The 25,108-nt window shown below is 36.9% G+C and overlaps 1 protein-coding gene across 3 annotated transcripts in view; it reads right to left on the bottom strand.

Moving 5' to 3' along the window:
- ndst1b (N-deacetylase/N-sulfotransferase (heparan glucosaminyl) 1b) overlaps nucleotides 1–25,108 on the bottom strand; it is a 108,979-nt gene extending 83,871 nt beyond the window's left edge. For 2 of the 3 annotated variants that reach the window (XM_048166348.1, XM_048166351.1), the window contains exon 1: nucleotides 24,812–25,108. The gene's annotated coding sequence lies outside the window, so the exon portion shown is untranslated. Of the gene's footprint in view, nucleotides 1–24,120; nucleotides 24,761–24,811 lie in introns of those variants that run through there. The other variant, XM_048166349.1, reaches the window with a different exon arrangement.

Here is a 25,108-nt window from a genome sequence, read left to right as displayed (position 1 = left end):
CAGAAATAGTCAAAATATATTCAAAAATGGTAATTTGGTGCTCAAGAAAAATTTCTTATTATTATCAATGTTGAAAAAGGTTGAACAGTAGTAGGAATGCTCTGTTCAGGATTTTTGTAGCCGATACTGACTACTGATTTCTTGTCATCATGATCGGCCGATACTGATCAAGGTCATTCAAGCTTTATTTAAAGGGTTAGTTTACCCAAAAACGAAAATAATGTAATTAATTACTTGTTCATCTTCGGAACAAAATTAAGATATTTTTGATGAAATCCGATGGCTCAGTGAAGCCTCTTTTGACAGCAAGTTAATTTACACTTTCAGTGCCCAGAAAGCAGTTCAAACAGTTTATGTGAGTACATTGGTTCTACCTTAATATTATAAAGTGACGAGAATACTTTCTGTGCATCAAAAAACAAAACAAAATAAATATCAAGTGATGGCCGATTTCAAAACACTGCTTCGAAGTTTTACAAATCTTTTGTTTCGAATCAGTGGTTCAGATCGCATGTCAAACTGCTGAAATCACATGACTTTGGCGCTCCGAACCACTGATTCAAAACAAAAGATTCGTAAAGCTTCGAAGCAGCGTTTTGAAATTGGCCATCACTAGATATTGTTGAAAAGTATTCTCGTCGCTATATAATATTAAGGTAGAACCACTGTACTCAAATGAACTGTTTTTAGTACCTTTCTAGGCACTGAAAGTGTTAATTCTCATTGAGCCATCGGATTTCATCAAAAATATCTTAATTCGTGTTCTGAAGATGAACGAAGGACTTACGGGTGTAGAACGACATGAGGGTGAGTAATAAATGACATCATTTTCATTTTTGGGTGAACTAACCCTTTAAGTGACATGTAAGCTCTCTGTTGGCTGTCAGTTTTAACTCCTTACACCCTAAAGGCATTTTTAATGATTATACGTCATTTCAAGTGGCATACTTAAATGTAATGGCTTACTTTTAGTAATCCTACAAAAAAAAAACTAATCAAAAACAAGGTATCAGGTACATGGTCTCATTTGATAGAACCTTTAAAATTTTGAAGAAAATAGATTTAGGTCATATTTGAAGGTTCTTATGTTACAACACTGCTGAAAAAAACCCAGAAAAAAGTGATGCAATTTATTGATTTATTTTGTTGTTGTTCATGCTTGACATGATGACTATTAGAAATGACTATTAGACAGGTCATAAAAACAAGTTTGATTTAGTTTTTGATGATCTTCCAGCACTGTTTCAGCTGTACGCTCATATTCTATTGTGCACAGTAAATCAAGACTTGTCAGTCTGAGTGATCAATCCAATCCAAGCACGCTCCAGCTGTGAAACAATGTCTGACTGGTCTTGACACATCATCACTACCCACCATACCAAAGATCCAGTTTCTATTGTTTGAACTATCAAATGTGTTAGAAAAAACAGTGTCGTAAAGGTGACGCACACATTTGACTCTTCACCGGGAGTTTAATTGATAAGCGTTCTAACCAATCATAACGCCAAATCTGCCGTTAAGTCAGACAAAGTAGTCAGGGAAGTTAGCAGATTAACGCCAGTGGACTTGAACTTGAAAACTAGTGTGTACTGACGTCTTTCCACGGTGGAAACAACATTCCTTCTGATGTTCATTCATGTTTATTTGATGCTATAAATGAACTAGTAGGAAGAGAGGATCGGTTCACGAGCCTACTTTTGATGGTTTCATATCAAAAGTAGCCTGCTCTGTCTTGTCAGTGAACTCTTTGCTACGTGATGTATTTTTCACTGCGTGAGAACATGATGTGTGGTAGGGCTGGGACGATACTTTGATTCTCTATCGATACAATGAATCTGGATCGATGCTGATATTTTCTCTCTCTAATCGATTCTGAGCTTAGTTTTAACAGCAAATGGCACTCTTGGCTAGTTTTTAATCACATGCTTTCAAACGCTCATGAAGACGACTGCTGGACAGCACTCGTGCGTTCGGTCATGTCATGTTAAATATACTTGCACCTCGGCTCAGAATGCTTTTATGATGCGAGATTTGTAATTCGTTTCAACCTTTTCGAACTGTATGAATGATTATTTTTGGTTTAAGTGGTGTGTGTAAAGGAACTAGAAGCAGGCAGTGTAGGAGTGTTTCTAAAGCACGTATAGCAGTGCTATCTGCCGTTTAAAAACTAAGCTCAGAATCGATTTGAGAGAGAATCGACATACATCGGAAAATATCAGAATCGCTCCAGATTCTTCGTATCGCGAATCGAGATTCGATGTATTGTCCCAGCCCTAATGTGTGGTATGAGAGTGGCATGGCTTGTCGGACATAGCAACAGTAACTAAAGGGGGCGGATCCTTGCGAACAGTCAATTGGATCCCGGAAGTCCTCTAGCTTTAGCCATACAGCATGTCTTGTCACTCCGTGAGGATTTTCTAAAGATCTACACATCATGTTATGTTGTGTGTGGGCTCGTTTGAATCTAGAAAAACTGTTTTGAATAAAGCTGTGTGATCTACTATGGTTTATTAATGTTTCGCAAAAGGTTACAAAGAAGAATGTGGCTCAAACGCCTCATCTGTTCACATGTGTGTCAGCAGCAACTTTTTCCATTTTTATCTCATCAAATTGTGTTCGGTCAGTGAGATCGGCCAAATTATGTCACTTATCGGTCAATACCAGTCTGTGGCCGATCAATCGGAGCATCCCTAACTGGTAGGGATGGGCATTTCTGGCATTTTTTCATTTCGATCATCGATCGATTCATTTCAATAATCGAGTACTCGGGGCGGCGGGGCGTGTGCGGGGGGTGGGACATGGCCGTCTTGGAGATAATGAAAATATCTGAAGACTGAAAATGAATGTTAAAAATAATATGACATGAAAACCTGTCTATGAAAACATGAACATGTGATTAGAACACCATTAGATTATGATTATGATGCAGCAATGTTATTAATAAAGAAGCATCTAAAAGGAATAGCTGCCTGAGGTGAAGAGTGACTTGCCAATAAACTGAAGCCTGTTCTATGACACATCCTATGATTTTAATCAGATAACTTAGATACACAACATAGACATAACATTACAAGATCTGCACAAAAGGATGCAAATGTCAGTGAACTTGAATTTACTAGCTAGAGAGAGAGAGAGCTTGTGCCGTGATGTGCTTTCATGACAGCATGCTAAAACACGGGCAAGGACAGAATTTACTATATATTTCTATAAAGTTCTAATTATAATGCTATGTTTATGGCAGATTTGTGCTATATTTTCATCTACATTATTAAGTGATTCCATAAATCGCATGCACGTTTTCGAAGCCATACGAATTATATAAATTAAGCCACTGAACAAATATAATAATGCAGCAGTGCTTTTTTCGTCATAAAATCAGTATTTTTATTTTATTTATTTTTTTTAAAGAAACATCTAAAAGCAATATGACCGTCTCAAATAACTCAGATATCGGGCATTGCATTTGAGCATGAAACTAAACACTGATATGCAGTGCATTCAGCATATTAATAGGCCTAAATGTTGATATCCCAAAGCATCCTATATTAATCAAATGTAGCCATTACAACTTTCATCTGCAAAAAGTTTGCGAATACAAACGTGAGCTTGACTGAAAGTGTAACTTCGATTGCGCTTTAAAAACACAGCCAACAACAACAAATTCACATTCTATTAGGCTACATTACTGTCATTTTTATTTTGTTGTCACTATTGTCATTTTTTATTTATTCTAATATTTCAGTAATATTTTGGCTTCAATTTGCACTTCTGATCAACAGCTTGCATTGAACTGTATTTTCATCCATCTTTCAAAGTGACACCAGACATCACTATGTGACTTCAAGGCCATTCTCTCTCTTCTCACGTCTTTTGACGCATGCTGTGGCAAGCTAAACAATCAGGGCGCCGGCCAAAGTGTTGCTATATCCAATCAGGAGGGGGGAAAAAAAAAACAAACAAAAAAAACATTTCGATCATCGTTTACATGATCGATCGTTGCTGTCAAGGTCGAGTACTCGGGTACCCGATTGCTGTTGCACATCCCTACTAACCGGTAGTGTAGATCCATCCTAAAGTCCTTTGACATTAACGCATTAAGATGCGTTTTGGTTGATTGGATCAAAAGTGGACAACATTAAATACAGATTACCTTCCAGAGGTAGTCGAAAACGCATTCGACTGGATTGCTTTTGTAGTGCAGACGCTCATGAGGTTGAATGTGTTTGAACAGCCACAAAAGACCGCCTACTCTCTGCTAGGGCTGGGCGATATATCGCATGCGATTGTCACTCGCATTTCGTCAGTAAGGCCGGTTCCCTGATTACCGCTAAATCACCATCACCTGCTTTCAAATGGAGCAGCATTTAATAGACAGAGCCGTTGATCACTGACAAGCTACGCAATATCGCGTTCATTATCGAAGGCGATTCATCTGCGATAATGAACGTGATATTGCGTAGCTTGTCAGTGATCTACGGCTCTGTCTATTAAATGGCGCAAAATGCGCGTGACAATCGCATGCGACATATCGCCCAGTCCTACTCTCTGCCTACTGCTACATGTTCGTATGTAAATTGCGCAAGCTTATTTCGTCCATTAGATAAAAACCCATACACCCCCCCCCCGAAGTTATCAGAACAGAAGTGGTTGAAAGTGGACAAAAGAGATGGGCTAAAATACCAGGTGTAAACAGGAATGTGTCTGCCCTGTCCATTTGTGATCAGATCGACCAAAACGCACCTTAATACCAGGTGTAAACAGGCACCTTTGATAACCCTGAGAAGCACAAAGGACTGAAGTCAAGGCTATTTGGTTTTCTCCTCAAGTAAGGCAGAGTCGATGGAGCTCAGGGACTTGTTGGACAAACCTCTGCCATTCCCTTGTCTCTGCTCCTTGTTTCAATGCCGCTCTCCATGACAAAGCACCCTTTTGTCGGCTCTTCACCAAAACAACGTGGATGGGGGGAGAAAAACAAGGCAGTCATTTTGCCACTGCTCTTGACATCTGAACTCAATTCCTCTCCTGTGCAAAAGTAATCAAAACTGCCTCAGTGCCAGAAGGGTGTAACGGCCCTCCAAAACACAGCTGATACAAGCGAGCAAATGCTAAGGAAAACAACGCTGCCACAATACCCAAATCAGCGCACTGCTCTGTGAATTTCTCGTGGGTCATACTGCATTTAATCTGCATCTTACGAATACAATATTTCTGCAGAGGTAAGAAACTCTGCTGGCGGCTCAGGCACTCTCACATTTGATTGAGATTACGAATGTGTGCTTTTGTCGCTGACCTTTCCAGACTTGCTGAGAATAATTTAATTCTTCACAGGCTCAGAAATGTGTAAACAATGATGCAACTTCATGGAGCAAATATTACTAGAATATGTGGCAATGCACGATGCTGTTGTTGCCAGGGCGTTATGATGTGGTTACTAAGATGTTCTGATTTATAAGCATTTCTGTGGGCACTGCTAGATGGTTCCTAAGTGGATGCTTAATAGCATCAATCAATCAATCAATCAATCAATCAATCAATCAATCAATCAATCAATCAATCAATCAATCAATCAATCAATCAATCAAATCAATTCACCCCAAGTCTCTCTGATGTTTTGATCTTAAGATATGGCTTTGTTCCCTCCTTCAACATAAATCTATGGGAATTATTATATAGTAGTGTTGCACGATATACCGGTAATAGAAAGGTATCGCGATACCCTGCTTTTAAAAACGATCCGGTTCTTCATTTTATTAGTACCGGTACTTTGAGTGCCAGCTGTATTTCCTAAAGTGCGACAGTAGGGGGCACTGTGCGTGCGTGTTTATTCCTCTCAACTGCGCAACGGCTTTTATGGTGACAAAATGAGAGGTATGGTTGCATATACAGGTGCTCTTGCAGACAGTCCACAAATTGTTGAGAAAGCAGATGCACGAAGCAAAATATGGCATTATTGTGCTTGCATTGCTGACAGTCAGGGTAAGCCCACGGACACCACAAAGCCCGTCTGCAAAAGATGTTACAAAATAACGCAAGCGAAGGGAGCCAAAAGCATATTGTACAAATCGGGATGTTTGTCGGCAAAGAATTTAAAGAGCGACAGGTTAGTGAATGTGATACCAGCATTATGTTTATGCTCTCAAACATTAAATGAGTGTTTTCTCATTTATTTATTTTACTTGTGCAAGCAGACCTGAGGTGTATTATTGAGTCTAAGTTTAATAAGTGATATCTGGTTGCAAAAATAAAATTAATTTAAAAATACATAAATATGTGAAGGGTATATACAGTTATTTTAAACCAATTTATGCTTTAATAACATTGCTCTAAGTATTTACAGTAGTCTAATTTTTACAATAATCTTACTGTCAAAAACACCTACATGTATAAGAAAAACAGCAAAAAAGCATAACAGCAAATAATTTACAATTTTATTGAGCATGAAAATAATAAACATTAAACATTATATTAAATCTAACTCTAACTTCATGGCAATGAAGCTCAAATCCAGAATTATCAGCCTGCACACTGGTGAAGAAAGAAGTTCTGTCATATGTAATTTATTTACTTTTCCTGCTGTTTTAGGTTTTTGCTGTAGTATCATTTAAGTATCGGTATTGTGATAAGTTAATTTAAGTTAGGTATCGTATCGAAGTCAAAATTTTGCTATCGTGACAACACTATTATATAGTCCACCAAGAGGAAAATCCACATATAAACAATTCAGGAGAAGGAATATCTTTTGGTACATCTATAGGTACTAAAATAATTTGCTTATTTAAAACAACATATTTATAACAAAATGAAATGAAATCATAAATAAAAAAATATTATAATAATATATACAATTAAAATTGTAAAAATTTAACAGCAAATAAGTATAAGCATCAGCAAGAACCACTTAAAACAAAGAATTTTTAACTACCGTTCAAAAGTTTGGGGTCGAACGATTTTGTTAATGTTGTTAAACAGAAATATAGTGAAATATGGTTACACTTAAAATAACCTTTCTATTTTAATTTACTTTAAAATGTAATTTATTTTAAAGCAGCTGTGCAACTTAATATTTTAGTGGAAAGTTTTTTAGGATTCTTTGATGAATAGAAAAGTTCAAATTGTTTCTTTGAAATAGAAATCTTTGTAATATTATAAATGTCTGTCACTTTTCACCAATTAATGTGTCCTTGCTAAATAAACAATTTCTTTCAAAAAACAAAACTCTTACTGACCAAGCTTTTGAATGGTTGTGTACATTACTAATATGATCTCAATCAATGATGTAATGTAATTAAATTTATAATTATTTGTATAGCGCTTTTCACAATGCATATTGCTAAAACGCAGCTTTACAGAAAATGCAGCTAATTCATTTAGACAGAAACTATAAGCTCATTAAAGCAATTATTACAAGTTGTGATCATAATGATTACAATGTATAGAAATTATATAGTAATATAAATTATGTAATTAAAACGCAAACATTCTAATAACGAACTTAACTAAACAAAGATGTATCAGCAGTTGTGTTCTTCTAATATCAATGGGTTCATTAGGGGATTTAACTGCTTGTAATTAGGGAATATAAAAATGTTCATAGGAGGCCCATTTAACAGTGTAAAGATCAGTGTCAGCACATATTGTAAACCTTTGAGTGCTCTTCAACCGTGAATAACCCCCATCTCCCGCCACACCTGAGGCCTGATGCAAACATAAAAAAACTACACTGATGCCTAAATACAGTCGAGCAAAGTACACAGGGACAAAAGGCAGCAGCAGCCTGAAGGGAAAGCAAAACAACGCTGTGGCTCCACCAAAGCATGACCTAATGACATTTCATCAATCTTCCATTTACAAAGACTGATGCATTCAATTATAATACTCTTTCATATACAAAAAAACATGTTCAGACATGAGAAAGACAAATAGTAGCCTCACAAGACTGTAAGTGACGAGTGGAAGCCCAACCCTGTGTCACGAGTCTATTTACTTATCAATTTTGACAAGACCATCAAGACTGCAAGTGCCAAACACCAACTAAAAACTACACAAGACTGAACACAACACAACTCTGCATCAAAACACTTCATGATGCTAGGAAGGTGTCGGTCACCAGGATGTTGCTATGCAGTTTAAAGGATTAGTTCACTTTCAAATAAAATTTTCCTGATAATTTACTCACACCCATGTCTCCAAGATGTCCATGTCCTTCTTTCTTCAGTTGAAAAGAAATTAAGGTTTTTGATGAAAACATTCATCAATGCTTTATATATCACTACTTACGGAAAAAAATGGAAGTGGCGCTGCGTTCGTTCCGGACATACAGCGTAAGCTTTTTGAAGAATGCGAAAGTGCGGTTTTGGCGGAACCACTTGGAAGGCGATCATTTGTTTATATAAAGCATATACATTTTTTTCCAAAAATGACTGATCGTTTTGCTAGATAAGACCCTGGTATTGTTTAAAGCCCTTTGAAGCTGCACTGAAACTGTCATTTTGACCTTCAACCGTTTGGAGGCCATTGAAGTCCACTATAAGGAGAATAATCCTGGAATGTTTTAATCAAAAACCTTCATTTCTTTTTGACTGAAGAAAGAAGGATATGGACATCTTGGATGACATGGGGATGAGTAAATTATCAGGAAAATTTTATTTGAAAGTGAACTAATCCTTTAAATAGAGAATTAGCCATACAGACTAGACTACCCTTGCAGTCTAAAGGCACGTTCACACCAAAGACGATAATAATCCATAACCATAACAAAAAAGATAACCATAACTATAAAGTTAATAATTGTTAAAATTCTAAAAGAATTAGATAACATCAAAAACTTGATACAGAGGAACAATATCATTAGAATCACTTTCAGAACAATTTTTTCTAGATGATGAAGGATCAAGCATGTGATCAGCTAGAGATAAAAAGCAGGAAAATCTGGCCAGTGGCCACGCCCCCAAGTCACGCCCCCGGCACTTTTTTATCCTAAAAGAATATATATATTTTTTATCACATTAAAATATATATCTCATATTGTAACGATACATACTATTGTCCTGTAAAGCAGCATTTAATAATCATGATAAAAACATTTTGACAGCCAATTTAAACTAAATTGAATTTTGCAGCTCCTCACGAGTGACATAAATTCTAAAAATGCAGTGTTCAAGTTAAAAGTTCAACTCGTTAAAAAAAAACTGTCAAATGTAAAATTAATATCCATTTTTTATACAGTCAGGGCTCGACAATAAGGACTGCCCGATGGCTCGGGGCCAGTGTGAACGACAGTAGACGGAATGGTCACTTGCCCGATTGGGCCAGTGCTGTAGAGTGTGCGATATATATAGTCTATGATATCGTAATTGTTGATTTAACGATCTGATATTATCGAGTATATCCCTCACTTTTTAAAAAACTAACAAAAAACACTCATTGAGTGCACGCATGCACTATTGACGTAGTCTAGTAGGTTAGACTAGTGCATATTTAGATTGCATGCTTTCACTGCGTGATTTAGTCTATTAAAATGCCTTTAGAATGCCCCAGAATTCAAGATAAGGGGCAAAAATGCCCCTGTATATATTTCATATTTATATAATTTAATATAGTTAACCAATATTACACAAAGAGCGCAGTTTTTCTCCAAATATTAGCATGATTACAAATGTGATATTGATTTTATTCAGCGTACAGTTTAATGAACAAGAACTTAATATCAAGTGACTTACATTTAAGACACCAAATCGCCCGTTTCGCTCTATTTCGCCAAAGAAAATAGTTCCAAAGTCCACAGAATTGTTTTGCGTCTCTGAGCAACACTTCCTGAATGAATCAGCCGTTTGAATGAATCGGTTGAATCTGATTCGCTTGAATCTGATTCGCTCATTAACAGTGGTTCGCTGCCACCTACTAGCAAAGTCTTCATTTTTTTTTTTTTTATTATTTCAAGTAACAGTATTTAACGTTTTATATTTTCAACATTAAAAACATTTTCATGCATCTGTTACTGCTCTTGACTGATTAACTTTAATAAAGTTTAATCTAATATATAATTAGATAATATATAATAAATATATTTAGCTATACATTAGATTACAATTTTTGTACCTGAAAATCTAGTTTAAACCTACATGAAATACTTGAAAAGCACCATTTATTTAATTTATATGTTTTTCTGTTGTATTTATTTGTGGTATTACTCGTAATTTGGTTATTTGTTACTATTTTATTACTTACTGTTTATTTGTCTAACAATATTTAAAATATAAGTGAGTTAATCTAATAGCTTTTGGTCTCATAAACCTATTTATTGAGGTTAAATGTAACAAAGACAACAAAAACAGTAACTATGCAGTAACTAGGCACATTTTCTTGTCTTTTACTTTTATTCATTTTTTGTTGTGAGGCCAGTGAAAATTCTGGCGGGGCAAGTAAAAATTTGAACCACTGGCCCAGCCGGGCCAGTAGGAAAAATCCTTAGTGTTGAGCCCTGTACAGTAGAATATAAATGTTGTGATGCCTAAATTTACTTGTAGCATTAAAAACAATTGATGTTAGTGTTTTATTTTTTATTTAGCCAAAAATATTGAAATATTTAAAAAATATATATATTAATTATTAAAAAATATATTTATAGTATATAGTATTATATATAGAACTATATAGTACTATATATAGTATTTAGATACGAAAACGTAATTTTAGACAAAAGGTAAATGTAATTTTAAACAAGGATTAGAGACTATAGAAACACCAAGATGTGAATCAATAAAAAAAAAAAAGAAAGAGAAAGAAAGAAAGAAAAATATACTCACTTGAGCTGAATACGGGTTTTAGTCAGCATGCATAATCATGCATAATCTATAACGGAAACACATTTACCAAATAAATTCCCAAAAATTATTGCATACAATCTCAAATGTTGCTCTGTGATTACTGATTTGCTGATCACTCAGAAACACAAGAGCTCATTCATGTCTGCATCACAAATGGTGCGGAATGAGTTGTTCTGACGTTATATATTTAAAGTTAGGGGTTTTGAAAAAACATAATCCCATGTATGAGCAATAGCACCAGTGATGCTTGCCATAGCAAACATGACTGAGTCACTGTTATACCTGGCTCTAGTGAATGAGGTTCATTCATTTATCAGGTCGGATGTTAAACACAGCTGAGATTGTTTAGCTGGTATCAGTGGTGATTACAGATGCTGTGGCAATAGCGCTGCTGTCAGCAGAGCCCACCTGCAGCGGCACGAACTGCACAGTTCACGCCTACTGGATTACAGGATCACGCAGATTAAAGCATCCGCGGCTCCGTCGCATTGTCACAATTGGACTGCGCTGAAAAAAACGTGAATGGGGTGAGCAGGTGTGCTGGAAACATTGCAGCCTTCTATATTCCTCTCTGTGTGCTGCTGTTTACAGGGATGTAACAAAGACTGTTCTGCATCCAAGCGTTACCGCCGCTGCCAGAGGAGCAAAGCCTTCCTGGAGCCCCACCAAAGACAAGTGTGACCAGATCAGAGAACATAAAGAGAGGCCAATATAACTACGTGCTCACGTCTCACAATATAGGTGTCAGTTCGTGAGCAAGAAACACAAAAATTGCATTAACTCAGTTTGTTTTGGTTTGTTTCCCTTGATGGAAACCAGGTCACGATGCGGCTGTCTGTAAAGATCCTTAAAATTTCAGACAACAGTCGTGGCCATTTTACCAGACCCCAGCCTACAACCAACGGCTTATAAAAATTCAGAGCAAGAGCAGTTGTTTTTCCTTCCAAATGCCGTCCATCTGTCAGGAAATGTGCAGGCCTTCTTAAGACAAATTTAACCCAGCATGTGCTGGTTACCGAGAAATTTGTCTGATCTCTCCAAATGAACTCAATCTGCAAGCTTGTTGCGAGTGAGGAAGAAAAAAAAAACTTGACCAGATGGCACAATTTAACAGGAACTTGTATGGAAAAGTTAATACTTCTCAGACATGGAAATGGGTTTAAGCAATTTCATTAAGAAATGTCAGAAAGCAACAACAACTATTTTGCACAGTATTAAAGGAATAGTTCAGCCAAAAATGAAAATTATCATCATCATCATCTATTAACTTGATGTCTTTCCAAACCTGTATGACTTTTTCCTTCTGTGAAACACGAAAGAAGATATTTTGAAGACTGTTTCAACTGTTTTTGATCATAAAATTTCAGTGGGGTCCCATTAGAACCCATTGTCTTTTATTGTATCGACAAAAACAGACATTTTTTCAAAAATCTTCTTTTCAGAATGTTCAGAATGAACTAGTGCTGTCAAAAGTACCAACCGCGATACCAAGTCAGTACTTGTAACATCCGTAAACACATTTGATTGGCCTTTGTGTTCACACGCTCATAAGATATGTCTGTGATTGGCTACAATGATCAACGTACGGCAGCGTTTGAAAGCACACAGAAGTGCATGTGCTCTGACATACAAATACGACGTGTTGTTCACACAACTTCATGAATGAACTCTGTGACATTATTCTGAAGTTTTTTAACCCCAGAAACTCCAGAATATCTGTCCAGAGACGGTGTGAAGAATGCAACGGCAACCCTTGTTACAGCGGCATGTTCATCGTGGTGCCGATAAATATCCAATAGTCCATTACATTTGACATAAGTGGATTAAAAGAGTGGTCAGTAACACACCGACTGTATGTGCGTTCATCATTTGTGCTTTACATTTGGGTATGTGAATAATGGCCGTAAAAAATGAACACTTCTTAAAGAATAATCAGAATAATGAAAATTGCATTTAAACTGGAGTGAAGAGATTTGCTTGTGAGTTGTGTCATGTAAACATCTACTTACTCTGTTTATTGTAAAAATATATAAATAAAATCACATTGGTGCACATGTAAACGTAGTCATTGTTTAGATGTAAATAAAACCTAAAACCTTAAGACCTAAATTAAACCTTTTCATCATATAAAGTGATAGAAAAATCTCTCAATGTGTTTTGAAGATTAACAAAAGTCTTATGGGTTTGGAATGACTTGAGTGAGCAATTGATGACAATTTTTATTTCTGGGTGAACTACCCCTGAGAAAAATTAAAATTATTCCATAATTTACTCAAGTCATCCTTGGTGTTTACAAATTTCTTCTTATAGTTTATAAACATATAAATATGGATATTTTTCTTACCAAAACAAATCGCTTTGCTTCAGAATGCTTTTAATCAACCCCCTGGAGCCATATGGATTACTTTTATGATGGATTGATGCGCTTTTTTGGGCTTCAAAATCTACGGTACCATTCACTCCCATTATGACGCTTGGAAAAGCCAGGATTTTTTAAAAATATAAATCCAATTGTGTTTGGCCGAAAGAACGGCTGAAAGAAGAAAGTCATATACACCTAGGATCTGCCGATAACGATTTTTGCCGATTCCAATGGTCTTTATAAGAACATGACAGACAGCAACAGGAATATTGGACTGCTGTTCCTTTAAGAGTTTATAAACGGACTCAATACTGTTACACAAATGCATTCTCTTTCTCAGCTATTTAACGATCCAAAACTGACTGTGTTTATCTGAATAATCGCCATGACGGGCATTTTGACATAATTTTGTATGTATTTGACCAATTAAGCGCAGTAAGCCACTCATTTTGGTACTTGTTGTGACTGTTTGACTTCTGTCTCTGTCTGAGACTGAGCGTGGCTTGTTTGCTTCAAAATTATACACAATACAAGCACTATTTAACCGGAGTGAATGAGACGAGTGAGAGAGAGGAGGCGAGAGAAGAGAGCGAGAATGCACAGCTCTTGCGCAGCAAAACAGATCGGCTCGGAATCGGTAAAAAGTGAGATGAAAAAAAGTGAGAGGAAAATCGGCCGATTCCGATCCCTGGCCGATCGATCGGTGCATCTCTAACCTAGGATGGCTTGAGGGTTATTAAATTATGGGATAATTTTCATTTTTGGATGAACTACCCCTGTAAGGTTTCTTAATTAGACCTTAGTTTAGCTAAAGTCTGACAATCACCAAAAGTACAAAAATAAAGAAGTAAGATTAGATCTTGTATCAAGTTTGTAGATTTCCATCTCAGAGCGCAGAGGACTGCATGCGGATCGGACCTCTGGGCACGATCATAGCAACACTGCCATCTATTAATGAAGTGAAGTGTCTCAGGCGTGCCAAAAGATAAGCAGCCAGCTGCTGATGTACCCCTGCTCAGATGACGAGAAGCTGATACTTTGGCGAAGCGAACACAAACACTGGCTTGTTGACGGAGAGGTGAAGCGACAGCTTGCTCAGTGTTACGTTCCAGCAGGAAGAGAGCAAGGGGAGATCGGGCCAGGCAAAAATTTAGCCACCACCCCGGCGAAGAAGACAAATTGTTATGCAGTGCGCCGATCTGGCACGCTCCTCCTGGAGATTAATTACTCTTCCCTAAACAACAAACAGAATCAGTGTCGGAAGGGGGGGCTGGCGGAGAGGGCAGAGGACGAGGCAGGTGAGGAACGATCTGTGGGACCGTTCCCTTAACTCCTTGAACTGGATGACAGGGTACGAAAATCCAACCATGTACCTGGAGATATGCGGACTTGTGAAGTGCTAAATAAGGGAGCTTAGTAGCTAAAGTGAGGGAGGAAAGCGTGATTTAAGGGTGTATGAGAGAATTCATTTCAGGGTGGAGCGATAATTTGTGTTTGTGGGAGTACAGATAATGAGGTTTTTTGAAACCGAGGCCAGGATTTGATCACACTCGAGTGCTCTTTTGGGGCCTCCACAAATCACTCGAGCTCTGATTTGTTTTTCACATCTCATTTTCTAAGTTTCACCACCCCAATGTCACTAGGGTTGAATGAGGCAACATCAGCACATAAAACACAGAACCTGACTGCTATTGCACATTCCATTCTCTCTGATTGGATCAGACTTATCCAATGAAAAACCATCCTCTCTGTGATATACTACAGATTAGACTCAAAAGATTAGTACAACCCTCAATTACGCTCACGTTTAATGGATGCCGAAAGATTTCAGGACCTTTTAATGATAAGAGGGCTTTATGAAAAGAAAATAAAGGATGATTCCAGGACTAAGAGGAAAAATAAATGCCTTTACCTCATCTCCCTTCAACATTAAAAGATTAGCAGTGGAAAAACAGCTGGTTGAGTTTCTGCTAAGTGTCCATTATTTTGATAATACCGCCGTAGCAGAGCAATAGAGTTAATTGCTTGTAACATGCATCTGAAACATATCAGCACTGGATTTAGAGAGCATCCCAGACGTTTCAATGCCATAAAGAGTGATTGCTACACAACAATAAATGTGCTTTGACAGATAATCTGTGTAGCGAAAAGCATTAAGATACAGACTTCCCATGGTGCAAAATAAAATGGAGAAATAATGTTATATGAAAGGAATTCTACGTGATTATCAATAGCTACTTTTACATGCAACCAAATAATCTTTTAGTAATTGGATTAATGGCTCAAACAATCTGAAAAGCTTTCATGAAAATACCAGTTCAATTCGAATAAAATGTCAAATTGGACTGGAAGGGATGGTGAATCTGATGAATAGGAAAAAATGTAAGCGTGTAAATACTTAGGGCCAGATTTACTAACAGCTTGTGTCAGCGCAATCCCTCTTTTGGTGTTAAAAACTACTGTTGGGATTTACTAAAGACATGCTGTGCAAAATTGGCGTGGACTGAGTTGTTTTTGCGGCTGACCTTATTGCATATGCACTTGTAGGAGTTTCCCTTTCAGAAGCAAAATTTATGGAAGGAGAGTATTTAAATGAATCATGCAACGCGATTTACTAATGTTTGTGCTAGTCAATTTACTGGTATTTGCGCCATTATTTAAAAAAAAAAAAGCATGTCTTAACCCATTTTGTGACATGGCTGCAATTGTTGCTGCTAGGAGGAGACATCGCAGAGAACAGAGAATGCGTAGTAGAAGGGATAAAATATTTTCCACTCGTATTAATTTCTTTGCGATGCCAGAGGATTATGTTATGGTCCTATTAAATTCCTTCTTTTTTTTTTTACATGTAACAAATTGCACCTGTGTCGACCCACACCTGGTGAGCATCAGCTCTGCTTATTTGCGACCCAATGCTAATTTGCGCTGCTCTTGGTAGATTGCGTTTGTCATTATGTAAATGATTTGACTACATCTGTGTTCTTTAACTTGCGCGTCAGCAGTAGATCAAGCGCAAAACTTGACATTCCCATCAGCGCATTTGTGGAATTGCGCCCTTACGCTAGTTTAGTAAATCTGGCTCTTAAATTCAACCATTTTCTCAATCAGATTTTAAAACCTTTTGCACATGTGCAATGCCGTGATATGCATGTTTTACGTCTTAAGAATGTGTATGCGTTTATTTACGAATGGGTCAGTGGAGAAAAAAAAAAAGTCTGACATATATATTAGCTTTCATTTTAAATACAGATCTTTTTAGAAGGTAAAAACAACATTCATAACCAAGACAGCTCTGGAGATTTTACATTGATGACTTTTGCTGGTTTTGAACACCGCAATAAGTAGGGTCATAGGTTTTTTTGTTTGTTTTTCTTCCCCCATTTTTGATACATTTTTATAAAATCATAAATCCAGAAAAATTAAAACAGACAATGCAGAACATCAGGAAAAATGCATTTTAATGTAAAATAAAAATATTATTGTAAAATTTAACTTTTTTTGAAAAAAACTGTTTTATGAATTCTTAATTAGACATGTTTTTTGATTATTAAAATGTAACTGAATCATTAAAACAGAATTCAGAAAAATTAAAACTGAAAACAATAATGGAATTTGCATTCAGGAATAAAACGGACTTTGTAGGGACCAAAACATTATTTTTTTCAGATTGATAAATTACCGTTTAACTGTATATGCTTCATGACTTCAACTAATTAGACGTGCTTTTTAATTAATTATATTTAATTTAACCATTAAAGCGGAATTTAGAAAAATTCAAATAAAAAACTTAATCCAGAAAAATGGAATTTAATAGGACCACTACACTACACTTCAGTGCATGAAGTAACAAAATATTTGATGTTTTCCAGTAAATGCAATTTCACAATTTTCCTGACAAGTCAAATGAACAGAACATTCTTAAAAAGTCTGATAACAAGCAGGCCTGTCATGAAACAAAACAGGCAGTTCAAGGGCAGCAGTTAAGCATTTACATTACCACGGTTATTAACACTTGTACTTTTGCACTCTGCACAAACTTAACCAACTTGTGATCATTGGCCCAAAGTGAAGAACTGAAACCACCACCATCTCGGGTCACTTGTCAACAAAAATAAAAAGAAGAATAGAAGTGATAAAGGATGTACTCAGAGCCTGTTCAATACATTATCTGTCACTGTCTTAAACTTCAAGCTTCGCTGGCTAAGCCTTGGCAAAGAGTCGCTGTTCAAACGACGTTGCTTTTAATTACTGACGAGCAATTAGGCTAACTTGTGTAAGCGTTTTATGTCAACTAATCAACCATGAGACACATGAACATTAATCAAAATGGGGAGGAAAGCACAGGCTCTTGTGTTATGCAACAAAAGAGATGCTTCCTGAATGACGGAGGCCAGAAATATCAAAATATTTCAACATGAGTGAGATAATACAAAATTTGATTTCCTTGATAATTCCTGAAAAAAAGGTTGCAAAATTCACAGTGTTTTCAACGTACGAAAAAAACAGAACTGGCATCGCATCAGTTAAGCTTTTTCCGTAAGTTGAATGGGGAAGGCGTAGGACGTAGCGTAAGCTTTTTGAACTACGAGAGCTTTACACTTTCTTCGTAAGTTGAATACGGAAGGCGGTCTGGCGGAAGCTAGATATTTTACTTCATAACTTGTTAAATATGGATTTTTTTTTTTTTACACAAATATATCGCTTCGCTTCAGAAGGTCTTTATTAACCCCCCGGAGCCGTGTGGAGTACCTTTATGATGGATGGATGTGGACGGAAGCACTTTCTTCAGCCCATACTCGTTGGTATTGCTCACTGCCATTATAAAGCTCAGATGCGACAGGATATTTATTAATATATCTCTGATTGTGTTCATCAGAAAGAAGAAAGTCAAATACACCTAGGATGGCTTGAGGGTGAGTAAAGCTTGGGGTAATGTTCATTTGAAAGTGAACTAATCCTTTAATGCATTTAGCGCACCCGCCCTGCCCCAGATCTACGTAGTTCATCTTACATTTCATTCAGATTGGTGACGAACATGAAGCAGTGCAACAACTCATTAAGTGAGTGATGTAGCCTACAGAATGCACTGCAGTTATAATGCTCCTTAAATTCAAGGTATCAGGGCAAAAATGCTCCTGTATGAGTTTTTGTGATGTCTATTTGATGCTTTTCTTATTTAAACACAATAATGAGTATAAATTATCTTTTGGGAGTTATTTCTAAGCCAATTTTGATGTGCGATTAATTTGCGATTAATTAATCGGATTCGGCATATCATGTAATTAATCTGATTAAACTTTTTAATCGTTTGACAGCCCTTGTAATAACATTGTAAATAAAACATGATCTGCATTTTAGATAGTCCTAAAGGAGTCATGCAATCCCATAGTACAGCAACATTGTGTCTCTTTCCTTGTTGACGTGTCACTTAAAAATCCAGGCTGTCTGTAACCAAGAAGGATATAAGGCTTCATTTTGCAGATTTTTTTTGTATTTTATCTTCATTACATCAACTTCCTGGAACAACAAACACTTGCCCCCATCCAGAGGTCCATATCCGGTGGTAGATGACAAAGTAAATTGAACATGGAAATTATGATGATACATTAACATTTTTCTTGAGTATACTCATCATTTGGTACACAGCTATTATGTAACGCACTTTACATTTCAACACTTGGCACATGACACCTATTCATTAGGGTTCTGACAAAATTAATGGTCTAGATATAATCAGTAGGCTATATCTTATTCATTTATAACCAACCTGAAATCTTTTTATCTTTATCTACATGCCACTATTTGACAAGAAATTAAAGGAATAGCAAATTATAAGATTCAGAGATTTTGTATTGAAACTACACCCACAAGAACAGAGCAGCCAAAATGACTGCCATCAACACAAACGCTTAAAAAGACTTGTCTAGGAAATCATTAGTTAAAGAATACATTAACTGACTATAGAGGCTGTCAAACTCCAAAAAGTCTTTAAATTACTTTATATTTTAGTGCGCTAATAAAGCATTAATATGTAGGGATGCATCATCAATCTAGAATTTCTTTTCTGATAAAATAACCAATAATTATTTATATTTTGAAACAAACAACTGATATATTGGATAATATTTGATATCAATCCACATTGCATGAGAATGACTACAAAAAAGAAAACACAGAAAACAATCTTTATCAAAAGGTAGGTCCACAGAAATTATAAATGCTTAAGAACCTTCATAATAATTTAATAGAAAATATAACTTTTGCAAATATAACAAAAATATATAAACATATATAGGGTCCCATGATCATTGGGATATTATTTATTAGATAAAATATATATTGGCCTATACTTATAACATTAAAAGTCACTATTATACAATAGTGATAGCTTGAAAGCCATTGCTTACAATGTAAAAGAGCAGCTGGGAAACAAAAGTCATACAGGTTTGGAGCAACATATGGAGGAATAAATTAAATTTTTGGGCAAACTGTCTTTAAAATCAGACCATTTGAGAGTCAATGATCACAAGGGCATTTTGATAAAATCAAATGCTCTCATGCAATTTGGGATATTACCATTTTGCTCACCATAATTCTTTCGAAACCAAACGAGTGATAGCATTACGCAAAAAATCCCTAGTAATGCCCCAAATTGAAAGCTTTGTTGTAATGTCAGTAAACTGCGACTATAGGGATTTAAAACTATTTCCTTCATCGGTTACATAAATCCACTTGTCCTAATGTTTCATAAATCAAAAACACAGCTATTCAGAGAAAGAGAGAAGAAAGCTGAGCTATTGATGTGCTGCAGGAGTAAAATTGAGCTCTAAGCGCACACCGCTTCCCACTGCCCTGCTTAATTTGCCTGATTGCTCCTGGCAGACCACCCCCCTGACTCTATCCAGTCATGAGAGGTGAACCCATGGCACTGCACAGCAAGAGCTCAAGAGCATTAGATGCGCTACAGACTGCAGTCTCACCCGGGTCCAATCCTCTAGTAAAGGGGTTTAACCTGATGGGAGAGGGTCAGAACATTCGCACTTGCAAAGCTGCAGCCGTTGCTGCCGTTTGCACAAATATAACAACTTCTAAGAACAACCTCATATGAAAATGATCTCCTATTAGTAGGGCTACCCCCGACTAAAGATTTTTTATAGTCAACTATTAGTTGTTCATTTAAAGGCACAATATGTAAGATTTTTTGGATTAAAGGTGCCATCAAATTGAAAATTGAATTTACCTCGGCATAGTTGAATAACAAGAGTTCAGTACATGGAAATGACATACAGTAAGTCTCAAACTCCATTGTTTCCTCCTTCTTATATAAATCTCATTTGTTCAAAAGACCTCCGAAGAACAGGCGAATCTCAACATAACATCGACTGTTACGTAACAGTGAGGGTGTATGCCCCCAATATTTGCATATGCCAGCCCATGATTGAGGCATTACACAAGGGCAGCCAGTATTAACGTCTGGATGTGCACAGCTGAATCGTCAGACTAGTTAAGCAAGCAAGGACAACAGCGAAAAATGGCAGATGGAGCGATAATAACTGACATGATCCATGATTACATGATATTTTTAGTGATATTTGTAAATTGTCTTTCTAAATGTTTCGTTAACATGTTGCTAATGTACTGTTAAATGTGGTTAAAGTTACCATTGTTTCTTACTGTATTCACGGACACAAAAGAGACATCGCTATTTTCATTTTTAAACACTTGCAGTCTGTATAATTCATAAACAACTTCATTCTTTATAAATCTCTCCAACAGTGTGTAATGTTAGCTTTAGCAACGGAGCACTATCAAACTCATTCAGAATCAAATGTAAACATCCAAATAAATACCATACTTACGCGATTAGACATGTTGCATGACGAACACTTTGTAAAGATCCATTTTGAGGGTTATATTAGCTGTGTGAACTTTATTTATGCAATGTTTAAGGCCAGCGCGAGCTCTGTGGGCGGGGAGCGTGAGCATTTAAAGGGGCCGCAGCCTAAATCGGCTCATATTTAATGATGCCCCAAAATAGGCAGTTAAAAAAAATTCATAAAAAAAAAATCTATGTGGTATTTTGAGCTGAAACTTCACAGAAACATTCAGAGACTTATATTACATCTTGTAAAAAAACGTTCGATGGCACCTTTAAAATATACAAAAGCTACTAGAACAGTGTTATATATTTTGTTGGCTTGTGAACTTGCATTATTCCAGATGTTTCCAAGAACGCTTAAATCCAGAGAAATAAGCCATTTTAACCAGGAGACAAGGGAACAACTGTTTGGTTACATTTATAGACAGAAAACGAATTGTTATATAGCTCAACACGTTTAGTCTCATTGTTTGAATCTTGTTTTTTTTTTTTTCTCTCTGCGAGTACGAGTTTTCATCATGCCTCAGAGACAACACTATTTTGTCAAGTAGCTAACATAGCATAATCAGATGCAGCTTTATTTTTAGTAACATTAATACAGCATTTTCTCAGTCATACAATACGTTTTAAAATTAATTGCATGCCATTTAACAACACAAGCCATCCAGCATTTATTAATATGATATTCTAATATCGTTCTAGCTTACTTCAATGTGCAACAACGTTATAGAATCATTTTCAACACTCAAATGTATCTAATATGATAAAACAGCGCTGCGTTACCCCACATACCCCACAAGCACAGCTCTGATCACGGCATCCTCCATTCACCGGTGAAGAAAAAAAAAAAAATCTGGAATTGATTGAACCACTGTGGTTTCCTGTTACTGTGATGTCATGTGAGTGATGGGTTGTCCCGCCCTCGCACCAGTAAACACGGCATCAGAGAAGAGATTGTTTTTAAAATGATGTGCACAGATAAATCATTTATAATAAATAGTGCGATATTCCATAAAAAACAAGAATTGTCCATTTTGATTTCAATAATCTCAGTTTACATTATTTACAAAAATAGCAAAAAATAATACTTTTTCAACTTTTTCAAACAATATGCATGTTTATGCACTAAAAAATATCTACCAATTTTACAACTTGACACGAACAAGTAAAAAAAAAAAAAAAGAATTAATGTAAGTGCTTATAGAAAATTGCACGATTCACATTTCTATTTTTTAAACCATCCAAAAACTGGCCCCATTTAACTTCCATTGTAAGCATCTCATTCTCACCATGAACTTGTTTTTTTGCTTTGAAAGCGAGAGATAAGTCAAAATTATGTTTTTGTAGCGATCAAACATAATGGCACAAATGTAGGGTGGCAACAACTAATTGATAAAATCTATAATAATTGATAATGAAAATGATTGACAATGAATTTGATTGCATGCTGCATTCTTATAGATGTTCTTTTATGTTCTGTACTCACATGAACTGATTTAAATATGTTTTTAGTACATTAATGGATCTTGAGAGAGGAAATATCATCGCTGGCTATGGAGCCCTCACTGAGCCATCGGATTTCAACAAAAATATCTTAATTTGCGTTCCAAAGATTAACGAAGGTCTTACGGGTGTGGAACGGCATGAGGGTGAGTAATAAATGACAGAATTTTCATTTTTGGGTGAACTAACCATTTAAAAGTGTGGGGGACACGTCTCCACCGTCCTCTACGCCCATGGTTGTAGCCCTAAACAAATGGTGTCGATTAACTTTTATTGAACCTTCGGATATTCCTTAAGGTGTGCATGTCGAAATGCACTGCACAATGAATCAAAGGCAAACTACCGAGTTGAGACTGAGAGAGCCACACAACCAGCTGACTCAAAGTTCACCACTCTCAGCTTTCACCGCTAGCCAGAGGCGGTCTGAAATCTTCCTTTATCGACTCGAGGTCATACTCTGGTTCTCTCTGCATTGCCGGCAAGGTCTCCGTCCTTTATTTAATGAAAAACTCAATTTGATATTTATCTTGCTGCACAAAGAGCCACACAAATTGTGAGCCACCAATTTTCATGCCCCCGTTTTCCATCTGACTCCTTCATTCACATTCAAACCGGAGATAAATACCTGCATGGAGCACGGACATTTAACATCTCCGGCTATTCAGCGAGGAGCCTCAAAAACCCTGTCAATTCTCATCATTGTATCTTCTAACCTTTCCACCCAGATGCAGCTTTTCAAACAGCAAAACAAGAGTCTCTCGCCCTAATCCCAGAGACAAACCACTCTGAACGCCTCATGCTGCCTGAACATGTTTTGATGTGCACAGATATTCCACAACCACCGCACTGATTTCTCACAAAGCCGCTTTTTCAGCGCCTACAGCCAATATTTCCCAAAGACACTGTTCAGACTGACAGTCAGTGTACCACAGATAAATAATCATGTGCCAAAATATTTGACAAATGTTGACCAGTCTCATGCACATTGTTTGTTTACCTGGTGGGTTTGCAACTCACTTTGACCGGGGTGGCTAAATTTCATGGCACATGAAGGTTAATCTAAAGCTCAATGAGAAACCTTAAGACTCCAATTACTTCGTCAGCGCAATAACGCATTTATGAGCTCCCTAATACATTAAAGGCTTAAATGGAGCCGCAAATCTAATTATAAACTAACAAGCACATTACCTTTTCACAACCCTACCAAACAAACACATACTACAGTATCTGATCATCAGTAAATGTTGTCTTACTGTTGTTTCCTCTATATAAGCACTCATTTAGGATGATGATACCATATTGTAAACATACCATATTGACATTTTAGTTTCATTAACTTGCTTACACAGAACATAACCTTCATATTTTGGTCAACACCAGGCTATTCTCCTCCACAGTTGCATATTGTGCATTTAATAACAATGTTTTGGTAAAAGAAAAAAAAATCCATACGTGTAACAACACGACTGTTTCAAATAACAAACAGGCAAATACATTGATAGCAATTAACTCAATATTAACCACAACTCTCAAGAGAAAGAGATACTGACCTGGAACCATTAAAAGAACCAAACAACTCCCAAAATAATCCAATTCAAACGTAGGGGACAATTAACTTGAACAGTCCAAACTTCTTTCTCTTCTCTGGGTTGTTAGCTTGCTAACAGCTAGTCGACCCGTTTAATTCAGCGCGATGGGTTCTGTCGAGTTGTGTTGGGATGGACGGATAGAACTACAACATAAAATCCCATTTCCATCGCTGTTTTATGTTTATAAACGCTTTTAGAAAATACTGGGGCAATGTGGGTGTTTATATAACAGAAAACATGTCCAGTTCGGTAGCAGGCTGGCTAAGCTAGGCTAAACAGTGGAGAAGGTAAATGAGGTTCATGATCCAGAGAGACTTTGAGCTGTGTTTCAAAACTAGTGAGCTGCCTACCTAGACAGCTTTTGGGAATCGTTCGAACACGCCCAAAAAATGCTGTCTGGGTAGACAGATCTCTGTGTTGTGGAACAGCCTTTTGGGCTGCTGTTATGCTAAAGACGGACACATATAACCTAGCCTGCTACCCATTCCCAACACTACAGCCATTACCTCGGCACGGTTATACTAATTTGGTACCTCCAGGGCGTATGCCAGCCTAGACACAACCTAGGACTACTGACGCTATTTCACAATATACCTATAGTTTACATGTTAGCAAGTTAGCTGGTCCAGAATTCAAAGAAAGATCCACTCACCAAGTTATTATCAGCCAGAGGCAGCTGCAGCGAGACAGTCTTCAATCCAGAAATAAGATTGTAGCATGGGAGGTTTTTGCCTGATAATGTAAGCCTTCTGCCTTAGGGAGAATCGAGCGTCCCGGTCAAAGCCTATAGCGTGAGCAGTGCGTCTCTGCTGGGCTGAACCCACCAGAACGCGAGCCTCGAACCTGACTGTCCCTCTCACACTGGACTCCCTCTTTCAGTCTCCACAGGCTACTGCTCACTGAGAGGCTGCAGCGCACACACTCGCCGCTAGTGGGCAGCAACGTAGAG

The sequence above is a fragment of the Megalobrama amblycephala genome, linkage group LG18 (genome assembly GCF_018812025.1).
Source record: "Megalobrama amblycephala isolate DHTTF-2021 linkage group LG18, ASM1881202v1, whole genome shotgun sequence".
Taxonomy (NCBI): Eukaryota; Metazoa; Chordata; class Actinopteri; order Cypriniformes; family Xenocyprididae; genus Megalobrama; species Megalobrama amblycephala.
Note: the sequence above shows the minus strand (reverse complement) of the source record. Positions and strands in the feature narration are given on the sequence as shown.